Source organism: Apis laboriosa, unplaced genomic scaffold, assembly GCF_014066325.1.
Source record: "Apis laboriosa isolate Shangri-la unplaced genomic scaffold, ASM1406632v1 scaffold1_cov151, whole genome shotgun sequence".
Classification (NCBI taxonomy): Eukaryota; Metazoa; Arthropoda; class Insecta; order Hymenoptera; family Apidae; genus Apis; species Apis laboriosa.
The window spans coordinates 942,063-954,548 of NW_025222279.1; the positions used below are offsets into that span (position 1 = coordinate 942,063).

The 12,486-nt window shown below is 34.5% G+C and overlaps 1 protein-coding gene across 7 annotated transcripts in view; it reads left to right on the plus strand.

Moving 5' to 3' along the window:
* Positions 1-414: 414 nt before the first annotated feature.
* LOC122712227 (protein-tyrosine sulfotransferase) overlaps positions 415-12,486 on the plus strand; it is a 169,471-nt gene continuing 157,399 nt past the window's right edge. For 4 of the 7 annotated variants that reach the window (XM_043931687.1, XM_043931690.1, XM_043931691.1 and 1 more), the window contains exon 1: positions 1,404-1,675. The gene's annotated coding sequence lies outside the window, so the exon portion shown is untranslated. Of the gene's footprint in view, positions 685-1,403; positions 1,676-12,486 lie in introns of those variants that run through there. The other 3 variants (XM_043931689.1, XM_043931695.1, XM_043931688.1) reach the window with 2 other exon arrangements.

Genomic DNA, 12,486 nt, shown 5'->3' on the forward strand with positions numbered 1-12,486 from the left:
TTTATCTTTTAAAAAATTATAAAAAACAATATCTATCTTTTTTATGATATAAATATTTAACTAATATAAATAGAATAAAAAATATTGACATTTATTGCATATACAGAAATAAATTAAAATGAAAATTTAAGAAAAATTTATGAATAAAATTTTTATAAAAATTAAGTAAATAAACATTTTTCCGAATATAAAATATTTTTTAAATTGTGCGTAATTTTTAATTTTAATAAGATATTAAAAATTATAATATTTAAATACTTCATATTTCATATTTGAAATATAACATATAAATCACTTAGTAAACGCTTCGAAATATACCAAACATTCGACGTTCGACCTTATCCGCCGAGATACAATTACCAGTCATCAGTCAGTTTCGCTTCGATCGTTGTTTCGTTTAGACGTGTCGTCGAGACCGTATGCGTGTAATTTCGTTTAATTTAATTGTATTTCGCATTTAAAATATTTATTCTGATTTATATTTGTAAAATATTATTTATATTTACGCGATGTACATTTATTCGCAAGTGTTTTAAATACATTCATTTGCGAGTGTAACAAAAAAATAGTGACGAAAAATTTCGCGCGTTTTATGATTTTATTTATGAGTGTTGATACATTTTATTATCATTATGAACGGACAGGAAATTGCTATTGCTGTTGCTGTGCCATTATCTACGAACGGTAAGTCACATGCATAAATGATTTATTTTTTTAAATATGTATAGCAAGCATAATGATTATGAATATTTTGATATTCGTGAATATTAATATTTATTTATTATTTATTTCATGATTTAGGTTAGGATTTTTGATTTCGTATTTCACAATTTCAAGTTTTTCAATTTTAATTTTATTATTTTTTATTCGATTTTTGTTATTATTTTAATTTTAATTTTGCAATTTTATACTTTTTAATTTTTTAATATTTCATATTTTTCATATTAGTATGAGTTTTGACACACATACATTAATAAATGTATTACGTAGTTTATATTAGAGTCATAAAAACGATTTTAATTTTAAATATATACAAGAAAGTATTTCGATGAACAAATTTTCTTATAACAATCTAAAGAATTTTTATTTTTTTTTTTTATATATTCCATATTTTTCATAATTAAAAAGATAATTATTTATTATATAAAAATCAATCCTTATATTTAAAATAATCAGAGAAAATATTATTATATAATAATATTTTTTTATTATTTTTTTTTTTATTAATCAACAATATTTGCGATTAAACAATCGTTTTTATTTGCATTTTTCGATCAATGATTTAGTCTCTACCTTGAAATGCGACCAATATTACACTTGACTAGCGCGTTCCCGCCCTTCCCCCACTACTTAGTTCTCGCGCGTGCCGTGTGCCATGGTAGCGCTGCCATAGTAGCAGCTGATCCATGGTACGGTATGGAGCAGTCGTGTTCGTACCGCGTTTCGTAGTGTGTTTGTACCGGTACGAATGTACGATGTTTCTCTGCCTTTCTTAGTTTTATCATAGTGAATCTCGTGCACGGTATTCGTGATAAGTGACTATTCTGAATCTAGTGTTTGATCAATTCTTCTGCTGACACGTTGCGAAACAGTGAAAGGCAAAGAGGGACGAGCAGGAGAACGACGAAGGACGAGCAAGAAGAATCCACCACGATACGTTTATCACGAAAAACTGGTGAGTTTTAATTCTATGTCGTTCGATATATACAAATAAAATGCTGCGCAAAAACATATAGTAGAAAATAGCTAGAATCATGACACGTGCGTCAATATTATTCTTGAGAACGATCGTACAAGGCGCACACGTGAGACCGCGTACCCTTTCGAGGTGACTGACACCTGATGCGTCAATGACCATACCACGCGTATGAATCGCGTTTACTTAGCTTCTGTTTTATGATTTTAAATCCTTAGTTTTTAATAAAATTTTATTTGCAAGCCTGTACTAGGAATTGTTGAAACAAAACGTGATTATCGTTTAGAATAGGCGCGGGTTTTTGTGATTAGTGTATCGTCAAAGGGAGAAAGATAGGTTATGTCACAAATGCTAACAACATTTTTTAATTGCGAGAGTGAATTTTGTCTCTGATAAATAACTCTCATTTACATATATATGCGTATTTATCTAATCAAAATGTATCTTAAGTTATTTAATAAAATTCAATTCGTATTTCTTCTTCGATATCATGTTCATCCATCATCGATATTTATTTCGTTTTCGTTGGGAAGTGTAGTTCAAGGTTACGCGTATTGTCATATATAAAAATTTAATGATGATTCATTGATAATTTCCGCTTCAAAGTCATTTCTTTATATATATGTATTGTTGTAAAAAAGAATTTTTATATAATTTAAACATATATTTTTACATCCTATATTATACTTGTTATATATGTATTATTATTCAATTTTATTTTATTGATGCGATCTTTTACAGAAAAAACTAGCTATTAGATATTTAAATTTATATTTTCATACAATAGATAATTTTGTATTGTAGATGAATTATCATACGTTATGTGATTTTATAAAAAAAAAAATCACTCAGGTTGAAACTTTTATTTCATAAATTTTAGGATAGAATAACGTGTATTATAATATTATTATTCTTATTTTTTTTTAAAGATTTCTATTCTTTTTTTTTGTGTGTTTCATACAATAGAATTTTTGTTATACATGTAGCATAAAATGATTAAAATATGTTTCAACATCTTTGTAATGCAATTGAATAATATTGTTTTCATCGTTATCGACATTTCATAATGACACGATTACGGGACCGCGTTTTATCGACTAAAATAAAAGCGGAACAATTATGAAAATAAAAAAAAGGAATAAAATAGAGAAACAAGAAAAATAACGAAAAATAAAGGGAAACAAAAAGGAAATATGAGTACACGTGTCACACTTGTAAATCCAAAATTATTTCCGACGACGAATTTTCCTTCAGAGTTACTACGCGTGCGCACCAACGTACCGTTGAAACTTTATGGAAATTTTGGAACATTCGCGCTTATCCCTGGATGCTTCGTTTAAATTTCATTATCTCGAACATCGGTTAAATGATACGTCTTTCGTTCTCAACAAAACTTACTTCATCTCTGTTGAAAACGAATTAGATGATAATAATTGTCGCTTGAAATTTTTGTTGCAATTGAATCATAAGTCGATAGTTGAAAATTAACAGAGGGAGAGATGGGGGGAAAGGAAATTAAATTAATTAAAAATGTTGTTGGCATTACAATGGAAAGGAAACTTAAAATTTTGTATATATTTTTATTTTAGAATAATTAGAAATTATTTCTCGTTCATTTATGGGAATTTAATTGGCCAAACATAAAGCTTCTCGGTAAAATATTATATTGTGAATACATAGACGTGCGTTTTGAATCGTCAACACACGTATCCGACTATGTACAATGGACCGGTTTCCGATATTTGAACGCGATACACCCCCTGTGGTCGTCGAGTTTGTCCATAAATCAGGAAGTGCACGCGAGTACACAACGCGGATGGTTACACCCTCTCGTAATACATTCGTGCACGTTCCAAAAATCATAGATAGGTTTAATTTTTTTTTTTTTTTTTTTTTTTTGATGGAATCGTACACAGTTGCACACTTTGGGATTTTGTTGAATGCTTTTTGTTTGGGCTACAAAAGTTCAAAAGAGTAACGAGATATAATGGAAATTCAGGAGAGAGTGGAATTAGGATGTTCGATTACTAGAAAACGGATTAATTGCGTAGAATAAATTATAATTATCCTGAAATTCAAATTTAAATTTAAATCGTTCACGAATAATATTTAAATTATGTATAGTATAGGTAAATGGATAGATAATAGTTTAAGATGATTTCTATATTGAATTTCTTAGATGTGAATACGTAATATATTTATAATACAGAGTAATAAAACTATTTACGACAAGATGATTACATTTCGCAGGTGTCTGGTTAGAATTCTCCAAGCGTCTGATAATATTACTAGATTACCTTTACATAGTATTTAGATGTTTGCAATATACGAATATATCTAGTTGCTCACCAGTAATATTGCACGCTTTGTGCACTTAAGAATAGATTCTAATTCCTTCGTGCTATTAGAGATATTTAAACAAGTCGGAATTTCATCGAAATCATTCATAAATCATGAACTATGCACGTGCAACGATTTAAAAAACAATCGTGTAAATTACAATCTGCTAGAAACTTTTGGATCGATACTTTTATTAAAAATCTTTTTTTTTTTTTTTTTTTACATTAAATGTAATTTATTACCTTTTAAGGAGACTTTTCTGCGAACAAATAAATTAAAACAAATATTAAACATTACATAAGATTCACATGACGTTACTAAAATTAAATTTATCAGTCGTGGATTAATTTTATAAGTAGAATAATATAAAAAGCATAACAGGATAATTAGTGATTTATAAATAATTTATTGAATATATTTCCACGATAATGTAAGAATGTCGTTTGCGGTACTTACGTCATACTTGTTTGCATTCTATCCACGTGAGATAAGATGTAGAATGTTGATTAGCCTCGTTGGAGAGGAAATCAATTAGGATTATTTCTAATGAAAAGTGCGTGAGGCGCTTTCGTGTCGAAGATTAATCGTGTATGAAACGGCGAACTGGTTTCGATTCATCGTGTAATTCGAGGCACGCGTAACATGGCGAAACTTGAATCATGACTGTAAAAAGAGAACTGTGTTATTAAAGATTTCGTTTCATTCATCTACGATACATAGGAATTCTCGCTGTTCGTTTCGACCTCTTTCATTTATCTTGGATTCCTCGATATCTTTTTATCCTTATAAATTTTTTTTTCAAAGAATTTTTAAAAATATTTCTTAAATAGCAATGACTATGTATTTTACTGTTTTTGATAGGTAAGTTTTACAAATAATACATTGATCTCTAAATGAGAATTTTGAGAAATTTAAGGATAATTCTTTAGAGTATTAGTAAATTTAATATTCTGTTTTTTATGCAAAATTTGATAAACTTCTAGAAAAATATTTTCTTATTACGTGTTTCGATTCACTAAAATTTAACGTTTGTTTTATCGAGAAATAAATATATTTATTTACTTTCATTGATTAAGAAGTCCAAGATAAATAAAATACTTTGTATGCAATCTCGTCACGTTCGTTTCGAAAAATCGCGATTTAGAAAGGTGAGAATGAAGAAGTAGCGCGAAAAAAGAAAAAAAGTAGTGCAAAATGGTTGCATGCGCTTCGCGTTGTCAAAGAGTTAGCGCGAAGGTTAACGGTGTAATCGTGGTAGAAGTTTCTTGCCGTTTACCTTCCCACGAGTGTATTTTTGCTCACGCGAATCAAACGAAAGCTTCTCCCCGCGAGCGACCTCGTTTAATAGTACCGACGATTCGCTAACGAGGTTAACAACAAGCCGCCGTGTTTCACGTCGGAAATAGAGTTGCTCCATTAAACCTAAATCTTTTTCGAACACCCTCGTGTAATTACACGTATACTTATCGATTGTAATGATAGTTATTTGGAGCAATTTGAAGGGAAATAAAATTTTTGAACACCGAAGACTCGTAGGAAAAAATTTGTCGAAATGAAATTTAAATTATATTTATGTTAGAAATATTTTTTGTATTTTATTATATCTTTTTCTTCGTGAAAAAGATATGAAAAAAAATAACGAGTTGATCGTATCAAGTTTGATGCAGAAGAGATCAATAGAACATAATCTCGGAATTTGGTTTATTTTACGTAAGAGTATCTCACGATCGCGTATATTGCATCATTAAAAACATAAATTATAAACGTCATTATACAACAATATTGTAGAAATATCATATTGGACTTTAAATTCCAAAGAAAGAAATTTTCATTCATTCAGGATTATAATATATATCTTTCAAAAGAGTTAGAAGTTAATCTTTTTGCTAAATGGAATCGATTCATTTAACTTTTAAATATAATATCCTCGATAATCCATCAATTTATACAAGTATTCCAATTGTTCTTTCATACATCGTTCAATTGCAATACTTTACCCCTCGTCAATCGCAATAAATTCTCATCGCGTACGAATCATTCCTCATTACTCTCGTGAAAAAAGGTATACTACTATTAGAAAAAAAAAAAAAAAAAAAAAAAAAAAATAAGAACGAATGAATACGAATCTTGTTTACTTAAATCGATATTATCTCAGGTAAACCCATAGGACGCGAGCGGATAGTGGTTGATTGGAGGGGCGAAACTGTTTCGCGTAATCGGAAGGACGATGATTTTAATTGAAATTTCGATAGCCGAATGAACATTCCGGGATTGAAAAGGCAATTAAGATCGAATCGGTGATACATCGAGGCGAGGTGATGCACTTTCGTAATCGAACTCGGGTTTTGCCGCCTCGCGTGTTCGATCCTCTCCCCCCCCCCCCCCTTCCCGCGAACGATTCGGAAAATTGGATCGGCGATACTCGATCGAATCGTCCGGATATCGTCGTTTAATCACCGAAAAACGATCGGCTCGATTAACGATTCTTGCCTTCCTCCATCCCTGAGATATCGCGATCGTGGGAGAAAAAGAAACGGTCAAGGGAACGATGCGACATCGGGAAATGGAATTTATTTATTTATCTTATTTTCACGGAAAAAAGAAAAAAACCGCGAAAGTTGAGAGGCGGTCGTGCGAGGAATAATGGAGCCGCCGTCGGTTCCGTGCCGGGAATTTCTCGATGTGGAGTAATGAATAGAGTCGTTGTATAATAAATGCATAAAGGAAAAGCGCATCAAGCTGTCGGCTAATAAAACGAGCAAACAATAAATCGACTTAATAGCTCGTCGTATCGCGTGGAAGTGGAGTAGTAAGAGGCTGTTGAGCATGTTCTTTCCACGTGAACTTCCACGTCTTCTCTTTCACGTAGACGATGCATGCATATTTGAATACGATCGTACGATGGTAGGCGAAGTAATTTTCAAATTCTTGTGATTTTTTTTTTTTTTTTTTTTAAATTTCAATAGAATGTAAACGATCAAGAGATACACGAAGAATATCAGAAATCTTAATTAAAAGAGGAAGTGAATAAATTTATTTTTTGCGCGTGTTAATATGCAAATAATAATTATACAAAGGTTAAACTGATCGATTCCGATAATAATCTTATTATGATAATACGCGATTATGCACGTATATGGTTCAATTACTCGATCATGATCGTATATATTCTTACATTTCCTTCTTTTTTAAAGTCGCTCGGTAAAGAAATGTTTTTCGACTCGATTGGATTAATTTTCGCGCGTATTTCATAGTTTCTCCATCAAAACCATAATAAAAATGGAAAACTATTTTAAAAGCGTTTAAATAGCGGATATTGCATTTCGGGACCTATAATATGCGCTGGCGCCAAGGTTTACATTATATTTTACATTATGTATTAGCTTTATTATTAGCTTTTAAAACTCGAACCAAAGCATCGAATCCTTGCTTTTACCGGGAAACATTACTAAGATGAGATAAATCAGATAATATTTCGTAGCTTCAAAGAAATTATTATTACAATAAATGAAAGAAATGTTTGAAGAATTTTATTATCATTCGTAAGTCGATTTGAGGATGGTAAGGCGCAAGAATGGTAAATAGCAGTTCGTTTAAAAGATGTAATATTTCTGTTTTCTCGGAATACACCATAATCGTGGAAAACCATCTGCTTTTCCGTGGACCACGCTCGTTTAAATATCTAAACATCGCACGTTTCTTCTCGCGTAAATACCGCGTCGTTTTAACTTGTTTCATAAACAACGTTGACTGTATGGAATGCGGGATCTTATCGTTTAAAAGTACAAGTTTCGCTTCCGCTTTGTTCATCGTGTTTCGCTTTGTAGATTTAAACATATCTCGTTTAAGTGCTTGTGCAGTTAGCTTTATCGTGGAAATAAGACAATCGTCTGGATGAAGATTATTTATCTTGAAATGGGATTTTCATTTGTTTTCTTCTTCTCTCTTCTTAAAACGCTTGTTTTTGACATGTAAAAATTTTAATTTCGGTAATCTTTTAAAGAATCAATTGAGAATGAATACACGTATGGATAATATTTAATCATTCAGTTTCATTTAAAAATTTTATTTAAAAGAGTATCCAAATAATGGCATAGAAAGATCGATTTGAATTCAGTTAATTTTTAACGCGTTCGAAGCTAAAGGGGATGTTTAAACTCGATATTTATCACGGTTCGGATGATATTTGAATGATTGATCAGAGTATGTTAGTTGGTTCATTGAATTGGAGATGGAAGGCCGCGAGGCGCGCTTTAGGCGTGGTTCAGTTAAATTTCAGCCGCACGAACTTCATCTTTGTCGATAACTTCGGTTCTAAGGTTGGAGCTAGTTGTTGTTGAAAACGAATAACACGAGATAAACTTTCAGAAATCTCTGCTTCCCCTCGGCTACGATCATTGGTCGTTTCGCGGTTGAATTGTTTTCGAAAATATTTATCTATGAAGATAATAAAAAAACTTTTTTCATCGTTTTCACAATTGCTATTATATCTCTTATAAATTTTATTTAAAGTAAATCACTAAGATCTCTTCTAATTTTGTTATATATTTTTCAAAAATTCTCTTCAATTTCCATTTCTTTTATACTTCGTTAATGACTACATTTAAATTTGTTTATACCTCTTTAACTAAAATATCCACCATTTAAATTAAGTTAGCAATCTGAAACAAACTTCGCAGAGATCTAAATACAATTTACTTTAATTATATATCAACCGAGACGAATGGTGGAAAGGAAACGATGAAACTTCAGGGTTTCTCGTTTCGAAATAGAAAACAAGAAAACCTTTGTCTCGTTAATAACATAAAATGCTATAAAATTTCAAATTACTCTCTCTCGACCAAATATTAATATCCATTTTTACCCACTTTGTCCTCGAAGTACTTTTCATCCCACCAATAAAATCGCATCAATCCACGCTTTATCACTTTATCAAACCGGTGCATCAACGCGCGTGCAATCCAACTACATCGATCGACGCAACAATCCGACCTACACCAATTTCCATTACCACACCTCGATCCTTGAATACTCGACACTCGACTGCTCAAACACGCTGTCCACGCAATCGAGCCGCTGCTGCGTTCAAAGTTCAAACAAGATGGGGGAGGGCGAGACGTTTCCACAATCCTGAATCGCTGTATCGCGCGATCTTAAGCCATCCGCGGGCTTATCCGCATCATCACCACAGATAGAACACTTGTTTGCTCGGCTTCTTTGTCGCGCGTGCGAATAACAGGGGAGGGGTGAAACATGGTGCAAACAGGGATGCAGGGACCAGGGGTAAGGTAATCCGTTGGCGAGAGGCGTTGGTACGTACGGCGAACGAAACGAACGCGAGTTTAGTTGGAAACGGGGTAATTGGATCGTGGATCCCTTTTCACGGGAATACGGTTTCCCTCTTTTTAACTCGTTTCGTTCCCGCTAACGTTCATTCGATGTCGAATCGGAACAGCGGAAACGCGTGGAATTTCGTATGTCGTGAACCGAGACGGCTCGTTTCGAGATGTATTCTTTGATCGTGATGCCACGCTGGTGGTCCATTTCCTCCCGTTTTTTGAGTCTCCAAGTTTTTTATTGGAAATTCACGCACATTTTGGATGGATTTGAAATTCGTCGTCGCGGAGAATAAAGTCGAATTGGACGGCTGTGAAATTTTTCAAAAAGAGAAAATTCGAATGATGGTTAGAATGATGGTGTAAAATAGCAAGAGGAGGAGGAGGAGGAAATTATTTTATTTAGTCGTGTCTCAGTATAAGCCAGAGATAGAACAATTTTTAAAAAATTATAATAAAGACTCATCAAATCATTATCTGCTAATGTTTTTTTTTTTTTTTTTTTTTTTTTTTAATATTAAACCAATAATTTTATTTTTCTTAATTTTCCTAAGTTGTTACAAGCGAATCTCTTACTGTAAGTTGTCAATTACTAAGGATTGCTTTTAGAGACTAAGTATTCTAAGAATAGAGATGTAAATTTGTTCAAGTAGATATTCCGAGAATTCCGCTGTCTTATTTGCTCTTCCTGGAAATACTAGAATACCTACTCTCTCTCTAAGAGAACATATTTCAATCTCGACACCGTGAAACGTTATTTTATTTCTCAATAAACCGTAGAATCTTTATCATACCTATTAATTTACCCATAATTGCCGGCATCCTATTTTATCTTCGTAATATCGTAATAATAAAGTCGTAAAATCCTTATCTATTAATCGATCCATTCAATCATCGCCCCCATATCTCGTCCCCTGAAAATCTCTTTCAGCTGTTATCACGCACAAAAGGGGTAACCTTGCGCCCATTATTGCGCGTAACGATTCCATAAAACGTGAAAACGCGTCGTGAAACGATTTAATGGTCAAACGATACAAGTTTTGGCCGTTGGTGATTGAATGCGGCGCAAAGAAGCGGTGCATTGGGTTTCACGACGCGTAGGAAAGTGGCACTTCTGAACTGCATTCAGTTTCCGTGGCCCGCGGCCTCCCGGAAATGGCCTTCTGATTCGAACGTCCAGTCCCGGGACTCGATGTTTTCGTGTCGCTGCACGAACCGCTCGATTCACTTGCCCGGAATTTTATTGCACTCCCACCCGTGGATTCGATGACGGCTCGTGATTTGAATACCATCGGCCCGTGTCGGCTTTTTGCCGGTCTTTTTTTTTTAAATTCTTGGAAACGCGTAACTCTTTGCTTCCCTCTTCGCATTTTTACGATACCTGGCGGTATAATTTTGATACGGGCGATTTCTTTTTCTCTTTTTTTTTTTTTTTTTGTTTTTTTACGAATACGATTCTGGTTATAGCTTCGTTCGAAATATTCGCTTTCCGATTCTGAAAATGGAAAGAGAAAAAGAATAAGCGTCGAGAGGAGTATTTTCTTTGTGAAATACTTGGTTAAATTAATTTACGAATTTTCACGATTTGATGTAGGAGATTTCTTTTGTCTTTGTCTTTCGCTAACATAAAATTATTAATTCCAAGCTGTTTTAAATATTTTTTCTTTTTTTTTGATTTTATTTTGAAAAATACATCGATCAAAATTTCTCTTGAAAATTATTCCACTTCTCGCAAATTTAAAATAAAACAATAACCAAATTACCGTTCCTTTACTCATCAAAATTTCTATTATTATTAGATAATATATCCATCTTATTTCGATCCCATGTAAAATTAATCCAAATCTCTAGTCCAGCGTCTCCCAATTTCCTATTGGGGGTCCCTCCAGCGTATCCATCTGGCATACACTCTACGCGAAACATAAATTCCACGAGAAAGGAATCGAAACCCGCGCGTTTCACGCCCCTTGAACAAGTCGTTCCACCATTTAACCGCGCTAAAATCGCGAAATTGTTGCGAATATCCCTAAATTCCCCGCGTCACCCAACCCATTCGGGCGAAACCATCGAGATCGGGAGGAGGAGGGAAAGGAGGAAGAGAGAGGATGGTAGACGTTGAAACTGGAAATTTCCCAAAGTACACGGCGACAAAGTGGCCGTAACTGGTGCGCGCGGAGCTAGTTCTGAAGCGCACGTCGCGCGATACAAACATTCGAGCATTCGCGATACACGCGCGGGGAGAGGGGCGAAAGAACGTCTACCATGGTTTCGCACGGCGCTACACCACTTTTCCCTCTCCCCCCCCTTCTATTCCACCACTTCCGTTCACCACGTAGCCGCGTCCCTCTTTCCACGGGGCGGCGCTTCCCTATTCGCGAGCAAGGCGCCAGTTTCCAGCGACGATGTTTCGCTTTTACCTTTCCCTCCTCCTCCTCCCCCCTCAAACAACGACGGGTTGCACTCTCGCCTCGGTCGTTGTATCGCGCGCGTTTCCTTCTCCCTTATCCGCGTGTGTGTGCTCTTCGACCACTCGCTTCGCCAACTTGCTCCGTCCTTTTCTTTCCCTTTCGTTTCTCCTTTCGCTCGATCGAAATCCCTTCCCTCCCTCGGGGATGATTTGCCCTTTGGAGGGCAAGAGAAAGGAAAACTTGAATCGCGTCCTCTTCATCGATGATCGTCGGTGAACGAATCAACTTGTTGAAACTGTGTTTTTCACCAAGTTTTGTTCGGGAATGGTTTGGAAAAAGTGGAGATTGGGGATGTTTTTGGTTCGTCGATGATGATTCATCGAAGGGAACGCGTTAATTTCTTTCCTTCCGACGCTCGAAATTTTCCCGAGGACGGAAATTCTAGAAATAGAGAGAAACTGAAAGAATGCTTTAATCGTGAACCTTTCCAGTTCGTCGATGACGACCTGTCTTTGGCCTCTCTCCCTCGACGTCGAGCACGCCTCGAATGAGGTAAAGGGGACGGAGTTGGGTGAAACGGGAATGGGTAGTTTGCAAAATGATAGGAAAGCTTTGAGGGCCTTTAGCCGAAGAATAAGGGGGCCGTTAGAAAGATTTCTCGAACGACTCGGCGCTTTAAGAGATAGACGCAATTTCGTTGAAGCAC